The 22,730-nt window shown below is 49.4% G+C and overlaps 2 long non-coding RNA genes across 19 annotated transcripts in view; one reads left to right on the top strand and one right to left on the bottom strand.

Annotated features, from left to right (window-relative positions):
- The window catches only part of LOC113242353 (uncharacterized), a 277,321-nt gene extending 256,058 nt beyond the window's left edge, over positions 1-21,263 (bottom strand). For 3 of the 18 annotated variants that reach the window (XR_008958193.1, XR_008958186.1, XR_008958194.1), the window contains exon 1: positions 20,302-21,250. This is a non-coding gene — a long non-coding RNA (uncharacterized LOC113242353). Of the gene's footprint in view, positions 1-20,301 lie in introns of all 18 variants that reach the window. The other 15 variants (XR_008958199.1, XR_008958191.1, XR_008958200.1 and 12 more) reach the window with 10 other exon arrangements.
- LOC130543127 (uncharacterized) overlaps positions 16,776-22,730 on the top strand; it is a 34,157-nt gene continuing 28,202 nt past the window's right edge. The window contains exon 1 of the long non-coding RNA XR_008958204.1: positions 16,776-16,941. This is a non-coding gene — a long non-coding RNA (uncharacterized LOC130543127). The remainder of the gene's footprint in view (positions 16,942-22,730) is intronic.

Genomic DNA, 22,730 nt, shown 5'->3' with positions numbered 1-22,730 from the left:
GCAGCAACGGGAAGGTATGGACAAAAGAGGCCAACTGAATTTCTTAGGGAGATTGTCTAGAGGGGCTGCGTTTGATCCAAACATAAAGCCTCGGTCTAGGAAATGTTCCTCAAACGCTCTTCGTCTTATGCATGAACACTAAGTGCCAAAACCTGTCGCTTCCAAACCACAGGGCTTGTTTGAATTATCTACTTAGTCCTTTATTAACAAAGTCAACGTGCAAATTTGTGAGATTCCAGGACAGGCAGTTCAATGAGCAGTGGATTCTGCTGGTTCCAAAGAGCAAGAAGAGCCAGACCCAGTTGGACGAGGCCTGACTGAACGCACGTGATGGAATACTCTGCTCCCCGGGGTTGTCGTTACTGACCGCAACAGTGAGCTGCCCATCACAGCCAGCGGGCCCGCCCCTGCCTCTCACTTCTGGTCACTGCTCATCCTCCACAGGGGCGGCGTTCGAAGGGGTGTGCCACAGTGTGCTCCTGGCACGCAGGTGTTCCCACGTGCTATTTGGTGACTGCTCAGCCAGTACAGCCTTGAGCGAAAGAGGGGGAACCCCTCTGTAATAGTCGTAACGCTCCGGTGGGAGAAACTCTTTCCACTCCGTGCCCACCCCTCACATGGTCACAGGCATCCTCCTGACCCATCTGTACAGGCCCAGGTGTTACCATCTGTTCTGAGTTTTCGAAATGTCAGTGGTGACGTGGGCGGCCTGGAGTTTCAAAACTCAGCCAGTTGTCCGTGCTGCCACCTCTGCCTTGATCTCGTGGGTCCATCTGCTGCCCCACCACCTGGGTCCGTTCCTTCCTGGCCATGCCAAGCTGCCGTGCTGAGGCTGCCTTCCAAGAGAGCGACCAGTCTCCAGGATGTCTTCTGTTCTTTCCACAAAGTCATTTTTTCTGAAGCTGTGCGTTCATCATCCTATCCCCTGCTTAAAACCTTTAAGCACTGTACACACACACACACACACACACACACATGCATGCTGCCTGCAGGTAAAGAGCCCAACACTGTGGTCTGCCTCTAACAAATTGCCCCTGTCCCCTCTTTACCCCAAGCCAGCCCTCATTGGCCAGCCCTAGATCCAACACATGCCCAGCCAGCCCCAGATCTGCCACTTGTCACTATACTTTGTCCTTACTATGCCACTCTTCCCATCTGGGAAGATCTAGGGATCTTCTCTGATTTTTAAAATTTTAATCCAAATGTCACTCTCTTTTATCCCATACTAACATATTCCTTCTAAACTTCTATAACATTGGTATGTTTTGTTCCAAATTGCATTCTTTGGAACTCTGGTCCTATAAAATTCTCCAAGAAAAAAAGAGGGGAAGGTCCCATCACCACCTACATTTAGCATATATTGTCTATGTTATGCCATTTGGGATATTTACAGATATGTGCAAAGCATAGCCAAAGGCTCTGAGAAGACCTACAATTAAAAAAAAAAGTTTCTGTTGAATCAACCTGGAGTTTCTCATTCTACACTTGACCGTGGATTCTCTTAGGGCACAGCATTTACCATTCTCTATACCACTCACTGGTGCCCCCTCACCTCCATTGCCACATTATCAGTACTGACCCACAGGTGGCCTGAGCATAAAAACAGCATAGAGGAAGTTTTTTTTGAAGTTTCTGCTTCCTATGGGGGCAACTGCCACTGGATGTCCTGGATGTTCCGTTTCATAAACCATCATGTTGGGTGAGCTACCAGATTCCAAGAGCCCTGCAGCCAGTCCTGACTTCAGTGGGCTCTCCTTGTTGGGAACCTGATCTGTCAAATTCTGAAGGAGAACTCACCAGAGAGCCGTGTGTTTAGAATGTCGGTAGGAACGTGAGTTGGCATCATCACATCCTGTGTTGCTTTCTTTATAACTGGGCTGCAAGTTTCCCCCTAAGTGGGAGTACTTGGCTCTAATGTGTAGGTAGTGAGAGAAATGGGTCCTCCTCTGCCTGCTAAGCTTTCTCAGTCCCTGAAGGCTGTGGCCAGGCGGATGCTTCTGCCTAGGGAGGTCCTGCAGAGGCGGGATACAGTGGGTGGTGAGAGCAGAATCCCAAAGAGAAAAGAAGATTCCTTCCATCCACGGAATCCCCGGGGACTGGTGGATAAACTGGAAGGCTGTCCAACAGCTCCCCGCCATGGAGCATGTCTCAGATTGGGACAGAGAGGCCTCCTACAACTCCTGTTTCACGACACCTGACTCTTAGTTCTGGGAACCTTTAGGATAAGTACAGTTCAGTAGAGCACCTAGGCCTCCTGCTGGCAGCTTTCTCTCTCTGTGGGTCCTTCTAGTGCAGAGAACATGGCCCAAGTACAGCAGGTCCTGTGGCTAGAGGTTCTTTAATGGGGACAGAATTTCTGTAAGTTGCTTTTAAGACACATTTCATAAATCTGGACCTGCTGTTATATAAAGCAGTAGTGAAGAGTCCAAGTCACGAAAGGCAACTACATTTCAGCTCCTGCTGCCTCTGCCTCCCGGCAGGCCTCCTGAAATACCATGCTCGAGGATTGCAAGCAGTGTCTAGGCTCCCAGGAACAGTGCTGGGACCCAGGACCTATATTCGGGCCCGAGTATAGAACATGTAGGGCCCAGTGCAAAATGAACACATGTGGCCCCTTGTTTCAAAAGTTCAGAATTTCAGGATGGCGACAGTGGAGTCAGGGAGTCCGGGTGTGGGCATTCCGAGCACAGAGCCCTGAACAATGGCACAGATCAGAAGCCCATGAGGTTGGTTCAGCTGGTATCTGCCATGGACCCAGAAGGGAGGGTACTAGGGACTTAATGGTCTCCCCCTCTAAGGACTTCATGGTGGTAAGACAGAAGTCACAGCATTCTGGAAAGACTTCTTTGAAAGGGGGGCTTCAGGCCAGCCCTCTGGATGCTTTTTCTAGATTTTCACCCTCTGAAGCTGTTGGCAGACTTAAGCCCTGCTCAGTCTTCTGGGTTTGACTCAAACTCCATGCTTTGGTGAGGTCGGGTTCCTTCTTGCAGGCTGTGTCCATGCCTGTTCTTCAGGTTATTTTCACAGATTTGGTTTCTCTGGCCCCAGGAAAATCAGGCTTCTTTTCTACCCAGACGGCACGTCTACTTTTCACACTTGAGATCAAATTTTTCAATACACAAATATCCGAACCTGATTCTCCCCATGCCCACAAGTCTTCCCAGGGGCCGGCCCAGCCTGGCCTGCATCCAGCATGAGCACCTGCCTTTGCACCAGCTGACCACCAGCTGGGTCCATTTATTCCAAGCTTCTTCTTGGCTCTCCACTCACATCCCCGTCTGTTGTCCCTCCCCACTGTGTTTGCCTTCCACTTGTCCCAGGTTATCCACCTGACCCCTTCCTGTTTCTATTTCATGTTCTCTGAAAGCTCTGTGCTTCCGTCTATCCCTGAGCCCCAAGTTCAGACAGAGATGTGGTGCCAAAGCACTGAGTTCCATGTTCCAAACAAAATTGCCTACTTCACCCCTTCCTACTCCCCCAACATAAAACTCACACACTTAAAATATTTTCATCAGGTAAAAGTAAGCCGCTTAATAAATGGGACTAGGAAAAACTGCTGTCTATTTAGAGAAAGATCGGATACCTCTTCTTCAAATTGTAAACAAAAATAAACCCCCATGAACTTGGTATTTTAAACCAGAAAGATAAAATTGTAAAATAACCACAAGAAAAAAAGTATGTGAGAATATTTTTTGTGATCCAGACTTTCTGAGCAAGCCAAAACCTGGGTGTCCAGAAAATCATAACAGATTGGATTACATAAAAATTAAATATTTCTGTAAAATAAAAGACACAGTAAACAAAGCAGAAGGTCGAGCAACGGACTGGGAGAAATGACTTGCAGCACATACATCAAAGGTTTGAAACCCAGAACGTGAGGAGAGCTCTAACAGAACAACCACCACAAAGGAAAAGAAGGAAGGAAGAAAGGAAGGGAGGGAGGAAGAGGATGCAAAGAATATGAACAGGCTGAAATAAATAAATAAACTTCTCAAAATAAAAACACTGAAATTTAAATGAAATTTTTGAAAAGGGGGTGCCCAGGCAGCTCAGTTGGTTGGGCGATCAACTCTTGATTTTGGCTCAGGTCATGATCTTGGGGTTGTGGGATCAAGCCCCGTGTTGGGCTCCATGCTGGGCACAAAGTCTGCTTAAGACTCTCTCCTTCTCCCTCTGCCTGGCCCCCTCTCTCCCTCCCTCTCAAAAAAAAAAAAAAAAAAAAAAGCCTGAGACAGTGAGAACACCATTGTTGCCATGAAGTCTGGAATGCCATAGACACCATGGATGAGCCTCCCTCCAGCTGCGAGGGTAGGCCTGGCCTAACCATGAGAGAGCCCCTTGGGGGGTCTCGTGGGAGCTTTGATGTGGGAGCACCTCAACACCCACTATGGTCTGCTCAGCCACATAGAGGCCCTTCTCCCCTGAAGTTAAAAAAAAAAAAAAAAGAATATGAGCAGGCAACTTATAAAGGAGTAATTATGAGCAGACGACAGCCCTTCTCCTTTAAACCAGCTCCCCACCAGAACAATCCGCTAATTTATATATTTGTTTTTAAAAGCAGTATTTCTGGATGCTGAGTTTAATCCTTTCCATTTTCTTTCAGTGCATAGTTTATTGGATTTATATCCTAAAGCTCTTCAGGGAGGGCAACTTTCTTTTTAAAGATTTTATTTTTAAGTAATCTCTACACGTAACGTGGGGCTTGAACTTCTAACCCCCCAGATCAAGAGTCGCATGTTCCACCGACTGAGCCAGCCAGGCGCCCCAGGGAGGGCAACTTTTAAATCCACCCCAGAACGCACAGCCTTCTGATGGGACACCAGTTGTGCGTAGCTGCGAAGTAAGGGGACCACAGAAATGGGACAGACAGTGCTACACGAACTGTACTATATATTTTAAAGAAGACTGAATTATGTGATAGACTGCCCAGGCAATTATTCAATATCTACAGAGGGAAAACACTGGAAGAAAACAAGCCTGAGGGGAAACAGCAGATAGCTAGCTCTACAGGGAGAATTGTGGGGGGTTATCTTCTTCCCTGTCTTTTGTTCTGAAGTCCCACCCCTGGTGTCCTGACGGCTGAGCAGGCCTGCCACCAGGGTCCCCCCAGACGAGCCCTCTGCCTGGGGCAGTCACACAGCACCTCTACCCTTAGGACATGAATAGTTTCTTCAGATATTACCTTCAGGTGACAAGCCGTTTACATCTCACAGACATAGTTTCGTATGCCATTTTGCTCGCTTCAAATAATGCCCTCAATTTTACAATAAAAGAGTTATTTAAAAAGCTTAAGGCTGATGCTTGTAGCAAAGAGCAGCGACCTGGGGGTGCCAGCGATGGGTGTGTCCCCTGCCCCGTCAGGACATCCCAGGCAGCACCCGTGTGCCGGGAGTCTCAGCACCTCCAGCTGCCTGCAACCTCTGGCTGGGCCCAGTCCCCTCCGGTCCCGCAGCCCCATGTGAGCGCACTCAGACGCTGCTCTGAGTCTGGGCTCCCCTGCCTCCTGACTTTGAAGTCAAGGTTTCGCTCTCTTGACGAGTACTCATTGCTGAAGGCTACCCTTGCTACTAAAATAACTTTCCATGAAATACTCTTGACTGTAAATGCCCTTATATTATAAGAAATGCTCATGTTTGTGTGTGGTTATGTCTTGTGTAACTGACTCCACCGGGTTTTCGAGGTGAAAATTGCTCGTTTTTGTCATTTCCAAAACCTGACATTCTTTCAGTATAATGTGGCAATTTCTCAGTTCTTTAAACTATTTTTTTCTTTAAGTTCTCATGAATTGGCGGTTCCTGTTTTTCTGAACTGCTTGTCGAAGCCATGTTTGTGTTAGGCTCACAGTCAGGTCACCCTTGTTTAAGAACTAGGAAACAAGGCGAAAAGTCCCCGCAGAAAAGTGTGACTTCCCGGCCCTCGGGAGCCTCCCTGCTTGCTTTGTAAGTTGTAATTCGGAGGGATGCGTGTGAACGTTGGAGGAAGGGAAAGGACCCAGCAAAGGACAACGTGGGTGAAAGTTCCGATTGCCGATTGCCGGGGGAGGTCCTGGCGTGAGGTTAGACGGAGCTCCGCTCACGCTCACGTGGAGACTGTGGCTCAGCCGCCGGCCCTGCCTGGGGGCACATCGTGCGGCCCACCAGAGCATGGATCCCGTCACATATAAAGATGAAGTGGCTCTTTCTCCCCCCCCCACCCCCCACCCCACCGCCCACCCCTCACTCCTTTTTAAAAAGCTAATGTAAAGACCAAATTCCGCTTTTTGACCTTTGCGTTCTGCAGTTCGGGAAAAGTTAAAACAAAGTGAGAACATTCTATTTGTTTAACTAAAGCAGGAGTGGGCCCAGGCGGAGCGGTCGCCACTGCCGGCTGGTGTCTCTTAAGGGGCTAATCCAAGCTGAGCTGAACCCGGGATGGAAACCTGCTCAGAGCAGCCGCCGTCAGCATCTGGAAGGATGTGCACTGTTTTAGTTTCCTAGAGTTGCTGTAACAAAGGACCATAAACTGGGGGCTCAAACCACAGAAACGTATTATCTCATAGTTCTGCCAGCAAGGAGTCTGAGATCAAGGTGTGGCGAGGCCACGCTCCCGCTGAAGGCAGCCAGGGGAGAATCTGACGCCGGCCTCCCTCCTGGCTTCCCTCCCGGCCTCCCTCCCAGCCTCCCTGGTTTGTGGCAGCCTCATGGCCATCTTCGCCTGGCCTTCTCCCCGTGTATGTGTCTGTGTCAAATGTCCCCATCTCGTAAGGACTCCACTTGCATTGGAAAAGGGGCCACCCTACTCCACTATGACCTCATCTTTAATCATGTCTACCATGACACCATTTCCAAATAAGGTCTCATTCTGAGTTACTCGACGGGTAGGGCTTCAACATACGAACTCTGGGGAGACATGATTTAGCCTGTAGCAGAGGCCTTGAATGATGACTCACAAAGTCTGGCTTCAACTCACTTTCTCTGTCATTTCTTCTGCTAGTGTCTTCCCCCAAACTCTTTCCTCCGAAAATAAATTGCCTTCTTAAAAACACATTTGCTTTCTTGTTTGTCAGTGTCAATTAAAGGTTGTTAAAAGCATGGCATTCCGTACAGCTCAAAATCCTGCTGCTGATGGACGCAGTCCCGGTCAGGAGGTGCCTCTCAGGGATGCTACCAGGCAGCCGGCCTCTGGAAGGAGCAGGGCCGTCCGGACGGGGCCCGGGCTCTCATGCCTCAGCGCAGATGTCCTGCTACCCTGGGCCCCGTGCTCCTTCTGTCCTGCAACCCCACAGGTGCTCCGAGGAAGTCCCTCAGGCCCCGGGTCCAGGGGGCTGCTGTGAGGACAGCTGACTGCGGAGGAACCAGCTGGGGCTGGGCGACCGGCTGGCTGGCCTGAACTCTGGCTCCCCCACTTGTTAGCTATGTGACCACAGGCTCGGCTTCCTCCCTTAGAAAGGGAGATCCTCACGGAGGGTTATTCAGTGACACTTGGAACCGTGCCTCACCCAGAGAAGACACTGAAACATCAGCCATGGCCATTTGGAGTGACTCCGGCCACGGCAAAAGCACAAATTTCACTTAGGGGGATTTGTTTTAAAAAATTCTGAGATGGTTTTTTTTTTTTTCAACTCTCAACCTCCACCTCCTCATCCATCTCTTTTGTAAATAAAATTTGGTGTCAAGCTGGCTGTGGGGGTCCGGGACCCTCATGGGTGTCCAAGTCACTGCTCACCTTTCTGGCCACCGCCCAGCTGCCCGATTGCCACCCTGGGTCAGTGGAGTCCCAGGCTGTGAGAGTGCATCTCAGCCCCACCGGACCCTCTGGATGGCCCTCACCATCCTGGCCTGGGGCTTCGCTGGGCGCGGGAGCCCATATTCGGTGCCTTCCCTGTGTGCCCGCCTGTCCCTTGGACGCCTGCACAAGCACAGGCCTCACCCGTAGGATGCAGAAGAAGGGGAAGCGTGGCCAGCCCAGCAGCCCCGAATGCAGGGAGGGAGCACACAAGCCGGTGCTCGGTGCTTGAGAGCACAAAAGTGGTTTAACAGTAAAAACGATTGTGATGGTTTTTGCGGAAAGTAGGAAAGAAAGGAAAAAGATTCATTCAAATACCTGCTTACATTTGCATAAAGAAACCCTGGACAGATAAGCAACGAAGAGTTGGGTTTCAGAGGGGTGGTCAATGGGAACTGGGTAGGAGACGGGCGTGAGAGTGTGCTTTTCGCCCAACCCCTTCTTCTTTACTTTCACTTTCGAAACTTATTCAAAGATTTAATTAAAGCCGGAAACTCTATTCTCTATTCACATTTGCAGATTAAAAGAGACATCCCTGATGCTGAAAAGCCTCAGCTGAAGGTCAGTGCCCCCTTCCATGAAGGCCCTTTTCCAGATGAGAACCTCTAGGTGCCCCTGGCAGGAGTACACTCCCCACGACTAACCAACCACAGAGTTTCCAGCAAGATTTCTTGAGGTCATGGAAGAGCTGCTCAGACAGGGGTTCCAAAAAAGTTGTCTTCCTTTGGGAGTGATTGATTTGAATGACCCGGAAAGGCTTTAATCCAGTTGTGGTCTTGGAAAATAGAATCCGGCACAAAGCCCGACATTGGCCGGTTGGAGGTTCGTGGTGTTTCAGGATGAGGCTGGCGAGAATTCTGGCTCTGCCTTGGTGTGTGCTCCCTGAACTCTTGAGAACTTTAGTCTGCTCATGCAACATGGGTTAAGAGTTCCCAGTCCTCATGGGATGGATATGGGGGTTGAACAAGTTAGTGGATATAAAGCAGCCAGCACACACCGGGCCTACGGAAGATGCTCCATAAATATTAGTTTCTCCAACCCCTACTGCTGCCAGGAGGCCCTTCCAAAATTGATTTACTACACACAGTTTAAGCAGCATGGTTAATCTCCCCTAAGTCCTGCACAAGACATAAATTAAAACCTCCAACATGAGAACCGGGGGCCTCCCCTTTTCCACCAGTAGAGAACTGAGTAACTGTAATTATCTTTGGAAGCTGTTTGCTCAGAAAGTTCTGGAACTCTCTCTTTCCTGAAACTTGGAGAACAATTTCCACTTCAATAAGAAGTCCCTCTCTTGCCACTCACTGGCTATTCATTTTCACACAGAGTGGTAGAAATTAGAGTTAGAAGATCCTGATAATTTTGGCAACCAGAGGGCAGGTGGAGGTGGGGATAAGCTGAGAGGAGACTGCACTCTGTTAAAGGCTATGTAATGACTGGGGGAGGCAGCCATCTGGCCCCTCTTGAGTGACCATTCCTGTTCTGTGCAAGTGCCCCGGGGGATGGACTCAGCGGGTGAACACAGAGCATGCAATACCCACTTTGGGAAGGTGAGACAGTGACTGGGTGACTCACTTTCTCAGAACGACGTTCTGGTTTGCAGTCACCTTTTGTGCTGCTGGGTGGCAGTCTGCACTCACTCTGCGTCTCTCCTCTCCCCTCCCCAGAGCAGGCACTTCTGGGGACTTCAAAGGGACCGCTACACAGAGACAGCCGCCCATCTGTCAGGCCGGGCTCAGTGGTGCCTACTTGAAAGGCCTATCTGAAGCAAATCAAATGCATCCAACCCACAAACGCTGAGGATGTGACTCTGTCTAAGCAACTAAACCAACAATCCCCAACTGAGCATTCAGATGTTCTAGATGTTTAAGGTGACTTACTGCTAGCATCTAAGAGCGGATCGTAAGGTTAGTTAGCCTCACCGAAAGCTGCCAGTATTTGTGGATGGGGGAGAGGAGAAAGACAGAAAGAGGATGGCTATCCATCAGGAGGAGTCTGGCTCAGTGCCTAAATCATCAGTAGCGGCCCCATTTGTCAACGGGGTCACACCACACATTTGATTATGTGATGTGTTTTGTCACCCATTCATCTGCAACAGTGAAACCTGTGCAGCAAGGGGAGCTGTTGGTATTCAGTGAGGTGCCCCAGAATGATAAATGCGGGCAACCTTGAAGAAAGTCCCTAGTGGAGTGCCACAGGCCTCTGCTCTTGGTCTACACCGAGCCAAATGGTCTTCTGGTGAAGACGGAAAAGGAAGGGACACCTCTCTAACTTGCAGATGATGTCAAGCTTCATATTTTATGTTAGAGAATATCTAGGCTAAATCTAGGAGATTAAACCAAAAGTCAGTACCCAGATGCAAAATGCGGGAGAGGTGGCTTTGCACATGTCCCCACACAAAGAGGCTGGGATGTTGGCCAACGGATGGGTGTGTGGGCCCCAAACCTCAGCCTTGCATCCAGGACAAGGCAGGTCACTGTGCTCATGGGTGGGGGGACATTGGAAAACTGTGGTCCGTGACTAGAAGGACAGCACAGAGTCAAGGCTGCCAAACACCACAGCACGCACGTTCAGGAACTATGGGAAGAAGGCGAGCCTGAGCTTAGTGGTAACAGCCGGGCTACTAGAAGGGCTCAGTGCGGAAGCAGCCAGGGCTTGTGTTATAATTCAGCAGTTTCTGGGACAGAAGAATTGCCCATGAATGTTAATGAACGTGCTGAATTATGACCATAGCCATGACCACGGATATGACTGAAAGGCTTCATTGGGCAGAGCTAGGTCCAAAATGTGGAAGTGCCAGAAAACAGGCTTTGGATTATTGATGCAACAGCTTCTCAGTTGCTGCTCTGCAGTGATGGGCTGGGCTGTCTCTGGAAGGAGAGAAGGGGTTTAAGTGTAGATTAAATGGCCCCTTATGGGGTTCACCTAGAGGGAATGCTGGGGTGGACAGTGCCCTTGACTCCAGAGAACTCCTGATACAAAGTGAAGAGTGTCTTTGTAATGGTGATGACCCCAAGGTGGGTTGTTGAGCACTCGCCGTGGTGGGTCACCTCACTGCACTGTATAGGACGATCAAACAGTCACACCGCTAGCCAGGGGGAGCCAGGAACCTACTTTAGCTGCCTATCCATACAGGCAGAACAAAGCAAGACACAAATGCATAAACCAACTCCTTTCAGATCTCCACGCAAGTGGAGGGACCCTCAGAGACCACCCATGTACATGAGGCCCCTCGCCGTGCACCACTTGCCTCCCCTTCCAGCAGCCCTTCTAACAACCACGTTTGTTTATCCCCTGCCTCCAGAGGTCTCAGTAAGCACTTGATGAGTATCAAATGAATAAATGAAGAGACAGACAACTGGACCTCTCTCCCCTAGCTCTAGGCTGTACAGCAGACATTCTCCCTGGGCCTGAGAAAATGGAATGTGGAGGCAGGATGATGGGATTCTTGGGTGCCCAAGCTGGAGTGGACGGACCACGGCTGGGGGGAGATCGGGGGCCCCAGAGAAAGGTGTCTGTGGTCAGGAACACACAGCAAAAAGTAGCCATTCCAGTAACAACAGCCAATACTATTGAACACCAACGGTGTGTGGCACTTTGCTAAGAATTCTCTGCGCAGTGAGCCCTTTCATCCTCAAAACCACCCTCTGTGCCACTTACTCCTCTATCCCTGCTTCCCAGGTTAGGAGACGGAGGCCAGGAGGCACAGAGGTTGTGTGGCCGGGAGCTGGCAGAGCGGAAGTGGCTTCCTCGCCGTGGCCTGTAGCCTCCCCACAGCCAAACAGTCCATGGAATAGGGCAAACGGTGTGGCGCCCGGGGACATGGCTTCAAGGGAGGGACGCAGCGTGTCCCAGCATCCCACACCCGTGGGAGGACATCATTTTGCTGTGCTGTCGTGCTGCAGTGGAACAGGGCAGGGGAGAGGAGGGGTGTGGGCCTGGGGCCTGGGTTTGCTATCTTCCGCCCATTCAGCTTAGCTCCCCACTGCTTGTGTGCTTCCTGTCAGTTATGGCTGAACATGGTTTAATGCCTCTTCCTTAAAAAGCCAAAAGAGTCAAAAGACACACTTGGGGGATATGTAGGACAACAGTGACAGGGACCAAGCCTGAGGTGTCCCTTGGGCCAATCTAGTCAGTCCCCGGAATGGCTCCACACAAACAAAACTAAGGATGCCTCTCCCCAGACAGAAAAGTTCATGATCAAATAGCACAAGCCCCAACGGTCTGTCTGTGTGGGCCTCACCTGAGGCCCTCGCGCCCAGAAGAAACTGGCAGACAACTGGCAGGAACATTCCAGTGTCAGGTGCCCAGCCTGGGCCACCTCCTGGGCAGGCCATTCTCCAGGCCCTGAGAGCCCACTTGAGGTTTTATCCCCAGAGAGGGGGACACTGAGGCTTACACTAGTGGCACTGGTGCCAGAGATGTGGGACCCCCCCCTGCCTGGCCCAGAAGCTCTCCACCCCTCTGAGGACTGACTGAGAGCCAGGCTCAACTTGACCCCTTTGTCCCAGGGCAGCATCTGTTCTCAGGGTGATGGCCCATCTTTCAAAGCTGCCCAGATTAGGAAAACATGCTCTAGATTTGTGCTTTCCACTATGACAGCTACTAGCCACATGTGGCTACGTACATTTAAATTTGAATGAACTGAAATAAAATATAAGTTTAAATTCAACTCCTCAGTCACCTTAGACACTTTTCAAGCGCTCAGTAGCCACATGTGGCTTGTGGCTGCATAGTGGCACAGATAGCACATATTTTTATCCCAGAGAGTTCTGTTGAACCGTGCTGTTCTGGAGGCTTTGGAAAGTCACAAGAAGACAGCATGTGACCTCCACAGGTCCCCTGAGAGGTTGTGTTTCTGACTCCTCTGCCATCACTGTTCTTTCTTGCTGCCACCCCAGGCCAAGGCCAAGGCCGAGATGGGGGCCCAGGTTAGGGGAGGCCCAGCAGCAGTCAGCAGACAGGATGAGGCATAGACAGGGTGCCCCCACCAGACACTCTGTAGCAGCAGGGGCTGGGAGCAGTGGCACGTTTCCCGAAGGGGCCTAGAGTTAGGGACAGACCACCAGGTCATGCGGGCCCCTCTGGCTGCAGCGGGAGCCAGAGTAGCTCTGGAGCCCCACACCTGCTGAGTCTCAGGTGTTAAACAGCAAGGGTGGCGGCCACCTCAGAGAGTAGACCGCCCCGCCCCTGTTGTCTGGCCCCAGGTAACCCTGAGACTGTGTGATGACGCCAGGAGCACTGGGACAAACAAGGGTTCCCGATAATGACAGAATCTGAATTTTCCCTCAGCCAGGTTGAGGCGGTAATGTAGGGGCAGGGTGAGCTTAAAGAGATTTTGAGAATAAAGGGAGTGTTGTATCTTTGACACCTTAGCACTGCAGACTGAAGTTTATACCCACTAAACAGGTCAGCTGGATGAGAGGAGCAATTATCAGGGAGACGAGGGAGGACAGGAAACCTGGCACAGGATGGACAGATCTGCTCTGAAAATCCTTATTGTCATTTCCAGAGATGACGTGAGTGCCATGGCTGTTGAGGCTCTGCAGAGGGGCTGCCAAGGCTTCCCAGGGTCACCTCCAGAGGCACAGGCCCTTCTGTGGTTGCTCTCTGCCCTCCCAGGGCCAACCTCTGCATCATACTCTTAAAAAGTAAATGTTTTCATTTATTTTAAAATCAGAAGAAAAAACAAAATGTAATAAAAATGAATATGTAATAATGACTCCAGTTTGTATGACATTCATCTTTATACCGAGATAGTCATAATACATTCTTACATGAGGAAGGGGCCATGAAGGCTAGAGCACCTGGAGTCCGTAAAAGTCACTAATGCAGCCCTGAGCTCTTGCTCCTTATACCAGAGGCATAAAAGGCAGCTCCACACAAAGGGAACTGATGTCCCGACAGACCCTCCTAGTTGACCTACAGATTGAATTTCAGCAGTGATTTCTCATACCTCTCTCTGCATCACACAGGTAAACCCACTCCAAAAATAGTCACATCTCCAGACAAAGCACCTAGCCTCCCAAAGCCCTGGGACCATTTGCCTGCTCTGCCATCCTTAGCGCTACCTTTGTTTCTCCAAGTTGTCTAATGATTTCAAGGAGGCTGCTGGAGGTCCAGCCATCACATTTGCATTCCACACAGGAGGACAGAGGGAAGTGGAGGACAAAAGGTTAAGCCTCTTAGATGTCAGGCTCCTTCAAGGAACTTTCCTAAAATCCCTACCACCCATTGCAGCCTATGTGTTTCATTGGCCACCCCATCTGTCTATGTGAATTTTCCCTCAGCAATGACATAAATGTATCATGTAATGTAAAGGAGCTGGTGGAGGAAGACGGAGGGTTGAAGCAAGACTCTGAGATGGTGCAAAGCAAAGAAAACACAGAAAGGGACTAAGTCCAAGGCAGAATTACAGCAAACAGCCCCTGCTGAAAAATCCATCCTATCCTCCTGCATCCTCATGGCCCTGGTGGTGCCACGAGATAATGGGGTCATGTGGAGCAGAGGGTGTGACAGGCTCACCTTCTCTGGCCCTTGATCAGGTTAAATCATGTGAATAAACTCCACGTCCTTGGAGCTGAAACTTTTCTACTTGGGCCATTCTGCTCTTTGCTGGAACACTGCTGAACCTTTGAAGCCCAGTCTGGATGAAGCCTAGTCTGTATCTTAGGGGCTGGAAGGGTGTGGTCCTGACTCAGGAGCTGACTCTGGAAAAGCTGGCTGCAAGGGAGGGGGTGAGTCATGAACCCAGACATAGCAGAGATTCCTGGTATGTGCTCTGGGGGGGAAAGAACTCCGAGCTTGGACTGCTTTCTTTCGAGGCAGGAGGTGCTACAGGATGTGAAGGCTCTCCGCCTCCCTGCGCCCGTCCCCTGGGGCACGGCCTGACAGTACTGGGCTCACATCTATTTCACAAGAAAGACATAAATAGGAAAGACCTGGTCTGCCAGTTCACCTCCGCATCCCTGGGTCAAAGAACCAGCCTGTTGGGCTCAAAACGAAGCTCCTCTCCTTACTAACAGTGTGATTTAGCCGTCTCCCCTAACCCTTCTGTGTCCCCGCTTCTTCATCTGAATAATGGGGACAATGATTATGCCACATAGTTCCGTGAAGACTAAATATGGTCACAGTGGCAAAGCATCCAGAACAGTGCGTGGCACTCAGCAAGCACTCGGTAAACAAAGCAGTGTTTGAATTACCATTATTTTATTGGGTAAACGTTAAGTATTTGCCGATGCATGGATGAAAAGAAATCTTCTTTGACTATTAATACCAAAATCAAACAAGTGATTTCTGTCCCTCTGAATGCCTTCCTCCGGGTTGTTCAGGGCTCTTGATGTCAGTCTCCTCTTGAGAGTTCTGATGAGAGCCATGTGGTTATTTCATGAAGTAGACCCTGATCCCAGAGGAGCTAGGTGACTTGTCCTGGGTCCAGTCATAGGACCAAGAATGCTATAAAACATAAATCTAGTTGTATTCAGGAGCACTCTGTTGTGGAGACTGCTCGTTGCCTATCCTACATCCATTCTCCTCTACTTCCTGTGTTGTCAACAGCTCCTATGTTGTCAGGGGCAGCAATGTGCCTAGTTAAAAAACTGCATTCCCCGGGCTGCTGTACAGATACAGTGACCAATAAAAGATGTAGGCAGAAAAGGGTTATTTGGGGGTTCTAGGAAAGCTCTTTAAAGGAGCCTGACACCTAGGATGCTTTGTCTTCTGTCCCCCACTTTCCTCTTTCCTCCTCTGTGGAATGCAGAGGTGATGGCTGGAACTCCAGCAGCCGTATTAAAACCATAAGACAACTTTAAGGAAGGAAGCTACTGCTAAAGAAATCAGAGAAGAAAGATGAATGAACTGGCTACCCATTGACCTTTGCCCTGGCCAGCCTGCTTCCAATCTTTTTCCATCTGGGAGAAAGTAAGCCTGACACTTTCCAGAGCAAGCGTTATTTTGTAAAGTTTTCCTTTATATCTGCCTAAATTGATAGAAACCCATGCATGCCTCTCATACTCTAGAAATGATTTGTCCGGGGGAACAGCTAAAATGACACATCTATGCCTTTGCTAAAAGTTCTAGTATTTTAAGGATGATACATTTTTGAAGGGGCAGCAAGGAGGGAAAGGCTAAAAGCCTCCGTGGCAGAAACCCTTCCTTGCAGGGTAATTGATCCTAAAAACAAAGGATAAGCAGGAAAACCACAATGGATAAGATTTGCCACCACCATTAGCTTTTTCTAGTATACAAGATGCAAGAAAACTGGGTGTTTTTCTCTCTTTTTTTTTAATCAGAGGAATCATCTGAGACCAAACAAGCCTCCCCACCACTCCCCCTTCCTGTGGACCCAACTTCCTTCTGATCCACTGTTGGCTTCCCCTCGCCTAAGCTCTGTGGTCTAAGCAGAACCCTCTTGACATGGTGAGGAGCCCAAGCTCTGCCCCACAGCACTGGGCCAAGCACACAACTGCCCTGCCACGGCACTGGGAGCAGAGAGGGTCCTCTGGATTTGGGGACGGGTAGCAGCTGCAAGACAAAAGTGCCCACAAAGTGTCACCGTTTATAACGGACCAACACGACACAGCCGTGCTCGGCGTGCAAAGCCTCGACTTTCAGAAAGGACATGTATAAAGCGCCCACTGCCTATGTTGGCAGCGCAGTGTCAGAGGAGGCTGACGGAACAAAGGGACACAGGTGGCACTTCTGTCGGACCCTGCAGGATGTGTGTGAAGAGACGCTTCTGAGGCACTGAATGATCTTGGATAGCTTCGGAACCGGCAAGGAAAGGCCATGTGATGCTCAGCATGGTTTTAGTTTTAAGTGTATCTTACTTAATATTTTCAATATGAGTCAGCTCCATATACTGGGCTGATTCTCAAACAACCAGAAGTTGACTAAAGCTGCCTTTAGATAGGAAGCATGGGTACAGCGTCCAGCTGCTTCCACCCTGGAAGCAGGTCTGAGGCCAGGGGTCCCGGATTCTCGGTGGCCCCAGACTGTTGGATTACAGACAACACCCTCCTCGCCCCCTGCTTTTCCTGACTCTCCTCTCCTGATGGAGGCGAAGGCGCCCCCCTCAGCCACGCACTCCTCAAAGCAGCTGCTCCGCCTGATACACCTGCCCGGGATGTGTACACCTCGAATAAGTTGAGCAACTGGCCATCCTTCCTATCTTCCAGGGTGGGTATGTGTGCGCGTCGGGGGCAGGGGGTTAAAGGAAATGCACAGAAAGTTACTACCATGTGGTTGGGCTGAAGGCAAGGGGCGCCATCCTCACTGTGATGATGTTGACGATAGAAACGATGATGGCCTCAATGATGGTGACAACATCTAGTACCTTGGGTTTTCCTGGAGAGAACCATGAAGCATTTCCCATTTGCCTAATCACTAAATGTCTTGCAAATGCAGAACTTGATGCAGGTGGGACCTCACTTCAGGAGCACGAGAGCCAATTCTTTAGGGGTGCCCACAGGGCCCAGGGCCCAGGTTGAGACAAAAAGGTGTCTCGGTGTATGTCCGAATCAGTGATTGTGTACTTAACAGCTTGTAACTGGTATGCTCATCATCACTGATCTTTATAAGGACCCAAGAGGCTGGTACTAGTATTAAGTCCGTTTTACAGTGAGGAAGGTAGGACACCAAGAAGCTGGTACTAGTATTAAGTCCATTTTACAGTGAGGAAGGTAGGACACCAAGAAGCTAAGTAACTTGCCCAGTGTGAGGGTGGGCTCACCGTGTGGCAACAGGTGGTGGGGACACCTGTAGATACCATGAAAACCTCTTAGCAGGAGGTAATGAAAGCCCACATAGGGGTGCTGATGAATGGTGTGGAGTGGAAGACAGGGCCAGCAAGCAATAGGCCAGTCTCGAAGCTGAGGGCGCCGTGACAACAGGGCACTGGGCCATTTCCGAATGTCATCAAACTGTCAGCATTTTCTTTTTGCTGCAGGTGTCTTTTTAAAATATCTGCTTAGCTTCTCTCGTAGATTGTTTCCCTTTTCACTCCCTGCCTGCGTCCTCACTTAGAATCAGCATCTTTTGGTAGTTGGAAAATATGACAAAGCAGCAAATCATATTAATGAATGCTCTATTTTCAGACCTGCCAAGGGTCTTATTTCTGGCCTTTTTAAATGACTCTTCTGATTATAAAAGTGATCATATCAGTTCGCCATAGACTTATTTCTCACGGGTAAGCAGTAAATTGACTTCCAGCGTTCATACAACTGCCCGAATTCTACATGAAAGAATACAATCAATGTCTAGGATAAAATCAACCACCTCAAAACTACTTCCCAATGGCGCTTATCCAGGGGAATTTGAAGACACAGGACCCGGCGAGGAGCACATGCTGACACCTGGCGTGCTTTCTGAAATGGGGATAAGAGAGAATGCTAGTGTGCCCGAGCCACTGAGGCACTGCCTAGGGCATCTGGCCATTTCGGGCTCTTCTCTCCAGGAACATGGCATTTCTCCGAGTGCGTACAAAGATTAATCACCAAGAGAGACAGACTGGGCTTGGCTCCCACCTCAGAAACCCCTGCTGTCTGCTTTGCTGAGGCCCTGAGTTGATCCCGAGACTCTCAGCCTTGGAACTACCACTGATTACATTGAAATCACAAGATCTTGCTTGGGAAAGTCATGCCACTAACTCAGGGGTCGCAAGTCCAAATGCCTTCAGAGTCCAGGTAAGAAGCGAAGCGGATAGAGCTAACATCAAGGGGTTCTCTTCTGTGTTCAGACCCTGTTGGAAGCACTTGGCAGATGCTAACTCTCTGAGCCCTCCCAACAGCCCTCCGAGGCAGGCAGCAACTGTGGTCTGGAAGCCCAAGGCTATCAGAGCCTTGCAACATTAGGGTTCAACAGGGCCCATGATCCAAAGAATATGAGACCCCATGGTCATCTGAATACAAACAAAAAACAAAAAAACACCAAAAAAGAAAAAAGAAAAAAAAAAAAAAAAACCGCCAAACAACCACCAATCCTGGGCACGCCGACAGAATTTGATCAGGTTGGGGGTGGATTCAAACAGGACTGCATTTGGCCTTTGAGTCACCAGCCTGCAACTCCAGCTATTTTTTAAAAAAATTTTCTTAACATTCTTTTCAGTTTATAAGAAGAGTAAGGTTCAAGGGAGGTTTTCTTCCTTGGAATCCTGCTCTCTGCTGTTAAGGTGGCGCACCCCCTACCCTTCCCCGCTGTGTGATACACGCAGAATGCCAGCTTGGAAGCTGAAGCTGTGGACCGCTCCCTGCTCCCACTCCATCGCTCAGCAGGTGTGACGTCATGGGACACGAGATGCAGCTTTAACCCTGGGCGATGCCTGCCCTTCGTAAACTCTGAATTTTTAATTTAACAAATTGCAGGCTCAACAAATTCTGTCAAAGCAGGCCGTAAAAATCAACATCAGCCGAAGGGGAGGGTCCTCGCCGAGGGACCCCTCAGCAAAGGGGCCTCGTGGGCGCACACACAAGAGCTGGGACTGAAGCCGGGAGGGGGTCACCAAACAAGGAAGGCACCCAGAGTTGATTTTAACCAAAGACCAAACAGCCAGATCCTCCTGGAGGGGCCAGCCAGCCACCGTGCTGGGCTCGGGGGCAGATCGCTTGCTCTCTTAGAGCTGCTCCAATTTTAGAAATCGGGTGCTGACTCATTATTAACCCAGAAAGCCCACACACTCAAATGACTCTACTGAAAAAGCTCCCTGTCATACCCTGCTTACTGATGTGCAGTTTTTTAAGCAAATTCAAAAAATGTTTATCACAAGGTATTTATGACATTTTAACCGTTTCATTTACAGTAACTAGAATGACATTTAAAAAAAAGTTTCCTGTATTTTACTTGACTGTAAAGCTAAGCCTCATCAGAATAGTAACAGGTTGAGAAACACACTATCAAGGTCATATCAGGCCTCAAGGACTCAACAACCCAATCCTCACCCCCAGCCCCCAGAATCCAAGCCCCCAGACCCCCGCATATTTTCTTTCTGACTTTACCACAGTCTGTGACATTCAGTCACAAGCAAAAAGAAAAGACATCAGTTCCCACTATCATTCACAGGCTCATAGAGAGGGAAGCCAAAACGCTGCCTCTCTATTGTATTTTCTTGCACTAAAAACCAGGCAGCTCAGACCACGCGGCCAGAAATTTCTTAGGGGCTGTCTTCCCTCCACCTCTGAGAAGCGGAAGCTGGCCCAGCCTCATCACCCCTGGGTTAGCACCAATTCACCCACCTCCATCTCTAAACTTCACCATGGCTCCAGAGACGAGTCTGGAACAGCTTATTTCCAGCCCAGCATCCCTGTCTCTCCCGGGACAACACAGTGTACGACGAGTATCGACATTCTCCCCATTAACCACCGAGACAAGCAGGCTACAACACAGTACCTACGGGGGTGGGGGCGGAGGAAGCAACTTCTCTAAAATTAGGGATCCTCAAAGTCTTGAATGCAGTATCCCCTCCAAGATGCAACAGCTTTAACCCATCCGAGGCTCTGAGACAGACGGTAGAAGCGATCGTAAAAATGACAGAAACATACTCACCGGGGAGAAGCTGCTGGCTCCACCTTCCCGCAGCCCGAGCCCTGAAGGTCTGAAGCGCGCACTGGCTCAGGCACAGCCGGCCTGGAATACCAGCCCGCGGCACACGCCAGCCATGCAGCCGCTCTTTCCCTCCATTCCCAGTCATGTCCACACGACTGAGACCCAAAAAAAAAAAGAAAGAAAGAAAGAAGGGGGGGGGGGGGGAGAAGAAAAAAAAGAGGAAAAAAAAAAAAAGAAGGAGAAGAAAAAGAAAAAGAAAAAAAAAGGGCGCACACCTCAGTCTTCGTTCTCACTGGAACGAGATGACTCATGCTGACTCACAGCCACCACTTCCTCTCCGACATTCTCTTCATACTTGTGAGCTGGGCTGGTCCCGTTCCCAGGGTCTCTGCAGCCCTTCCTGGAAGAACAGCCTTCTGACCCTGGCAAAGCCACCCGAACGCTGACCTCATGTGGAGCCCCCGGGAGCGCCTACACAGGGGAAATGCTTTATTTAGGAGGTTTGAACCACAGAACAGTAGAATGCATGAATCTCCTGTGCATTTGAATTTCAAATATACACTGCAATTCTGTAATATGTTGCAAGGCTTCTATGAACCGTTTGCTCATTTCAAGGCATTTCAGGGAAGGGAGGAGAAGGGAATATTGTCGCATTCTTTAAGGAGGCTGGGTCACCTTTTGCCCTGGCAAGACTGATTTCAGTGCATGTTTTCTTCTGCATATCTATGTCTGACACAACAAATCATGGGATCTAAAATTGGGATCTCTTCAAGGCTGTTTATTAGGAGGGTGTGTGCTCTGCTTTTGGGATTAAGTGACTTACAAAATCTTTTCTATCTGTCTTTCTTCAAGAATTCACCAGAGATGAATACTAAAATCCCAAGAAATGAAATGAAGGTGTAACGATCGATGTTTTAAAAAATTGTTGATGGATGTTAACAGGCAAGGACAGAGAGTAGCCTCTGCCTCCTCGTTTTCTTTGGAATGATCCCGCGGGTGGGGCAGTCTGCCACAGCTTCCTGCATTTTTAAATTATGAGAGGCTATGGAGGACAACAGCATCCATGTGACACTCAGCCACCTCCCAAGAAGCCCACAAGGGTGGCTGTGGTTGCATTAGGATGACCATGGTTTCTGGAAGGTCACGTACACAAGGCCATGCAGGAATATTGATGCTCTTAAGACACGTTTTGACTTAGTGCCTACTGCTGTGTAGGCCACACTCTGACACCCCTAAAGGATACAGAGAAAATAAGGGAATGATGTTTTGCTGGAGGACGGAAGACCCAGGCAAGGAGCATCTGTGTGCAGTGGACCTCACCCCGAAGGGGTCAGAAGACCCAGCTTCCATTTACAGGGAGGTTTGTCTTAGGGGAAAACAAATACTTGTTCAGTATTCTATTAGGTTCTTTTAAGAGAATTGGGGAGTTTTCTATCAGTCTCAAGAGCTTTGACTTCCCTGTGAAAGCTGCAGTGTGCCAACCGGCCAAATATTCTCATTTCTTCCAGGTTTTTTCCCCCAGGAAAGAGGAAAGCCTCTTGCTTTTCTGGAATTTAGGACTGGCTTTGTTGTGCCATTCATTGCAGTGTTTTCTCTAGGGGAGAATGGGGAGTGGGAATGGGGGCAGCAGCCTCATGAAGCCTGAAGATGGGGGTTCAGCAAGTCCGTAGGTCATCCCCAAGGGACATCTCTTAGCCGTGGGGACCCAGTAGACATGGGAGGTCCACACTGACACCAGGAGTCTGCAAGAGCTCTTGAAGTAGGGGTTCTGGGTTGTGATTTTTGTCCTATATGTAGAAAGTAGACTTTATTTATAAAGACTTGTATTAAGTCAACTCATTAATCCCTGGGAGGGAACTAAAAAAAAAAAAAATCACCAGGGATAAATTACAGAAATTTGAAATAGTTGGGAAATGTAGGCTCCAAGTGGCGGCCACACCCTCCTGCTGGGAGGACCCTGCCAGAGGCCTCGGCACTTCAGCAGTGGGTTCTTACACAGCAACACCGTTACGGTGAGCCTCCTGGAATATTTTAGGGCAAGGCTTCAGACATGAAGCTGGGCCCCCTCCCAGAGCAGGCAATTTGAGCCATCGCTGTGGAAGGTCACTGGACTGTGTCCTCCCTTTAGAGTGCTGCACTAAATAGTCAATCCTATGAATGCTGTCTCTTCATTCCTGATTGAACCTCCATCCAGAGCTCTTCTCATTTGGGCTGGGAGGTAGGGAGAGAATATTAGTGACAAGGGCGAGGCCATTCCCAGTCTATTCATAAATTAAACATTCATTAAGGCAAATCAGTAGCACCGTTTCCCATAATTGTTAATATGGAATGTTCTAGAGTGGATTCTCTTTCAATTGGTTAATTTCTGCATATTCCGCCAGAAAGGAAACAATGGTGACACTTGGAACATGGCTACATGCAAACACTTT

This window comes from Ursus arctos, unplaced genomic scaffold (assembly GCF_023065955.2).
Source record: "Ursus arctos isolate Adak ecotype North America unplaced genomic scaffold, UrsArc2.0 scaffold_8, whole genome shotgun sequence".
In the NCBI taxonomy this organism is placed as follows: Eukaryota; Metazoa; Chordata; class Mammalia; order Carnivora; family Ursidae; genus Ursus; species Ursus arctos.
This window is presented reverse-complemented; position numbering and strand designations above follow the sequence as displayed.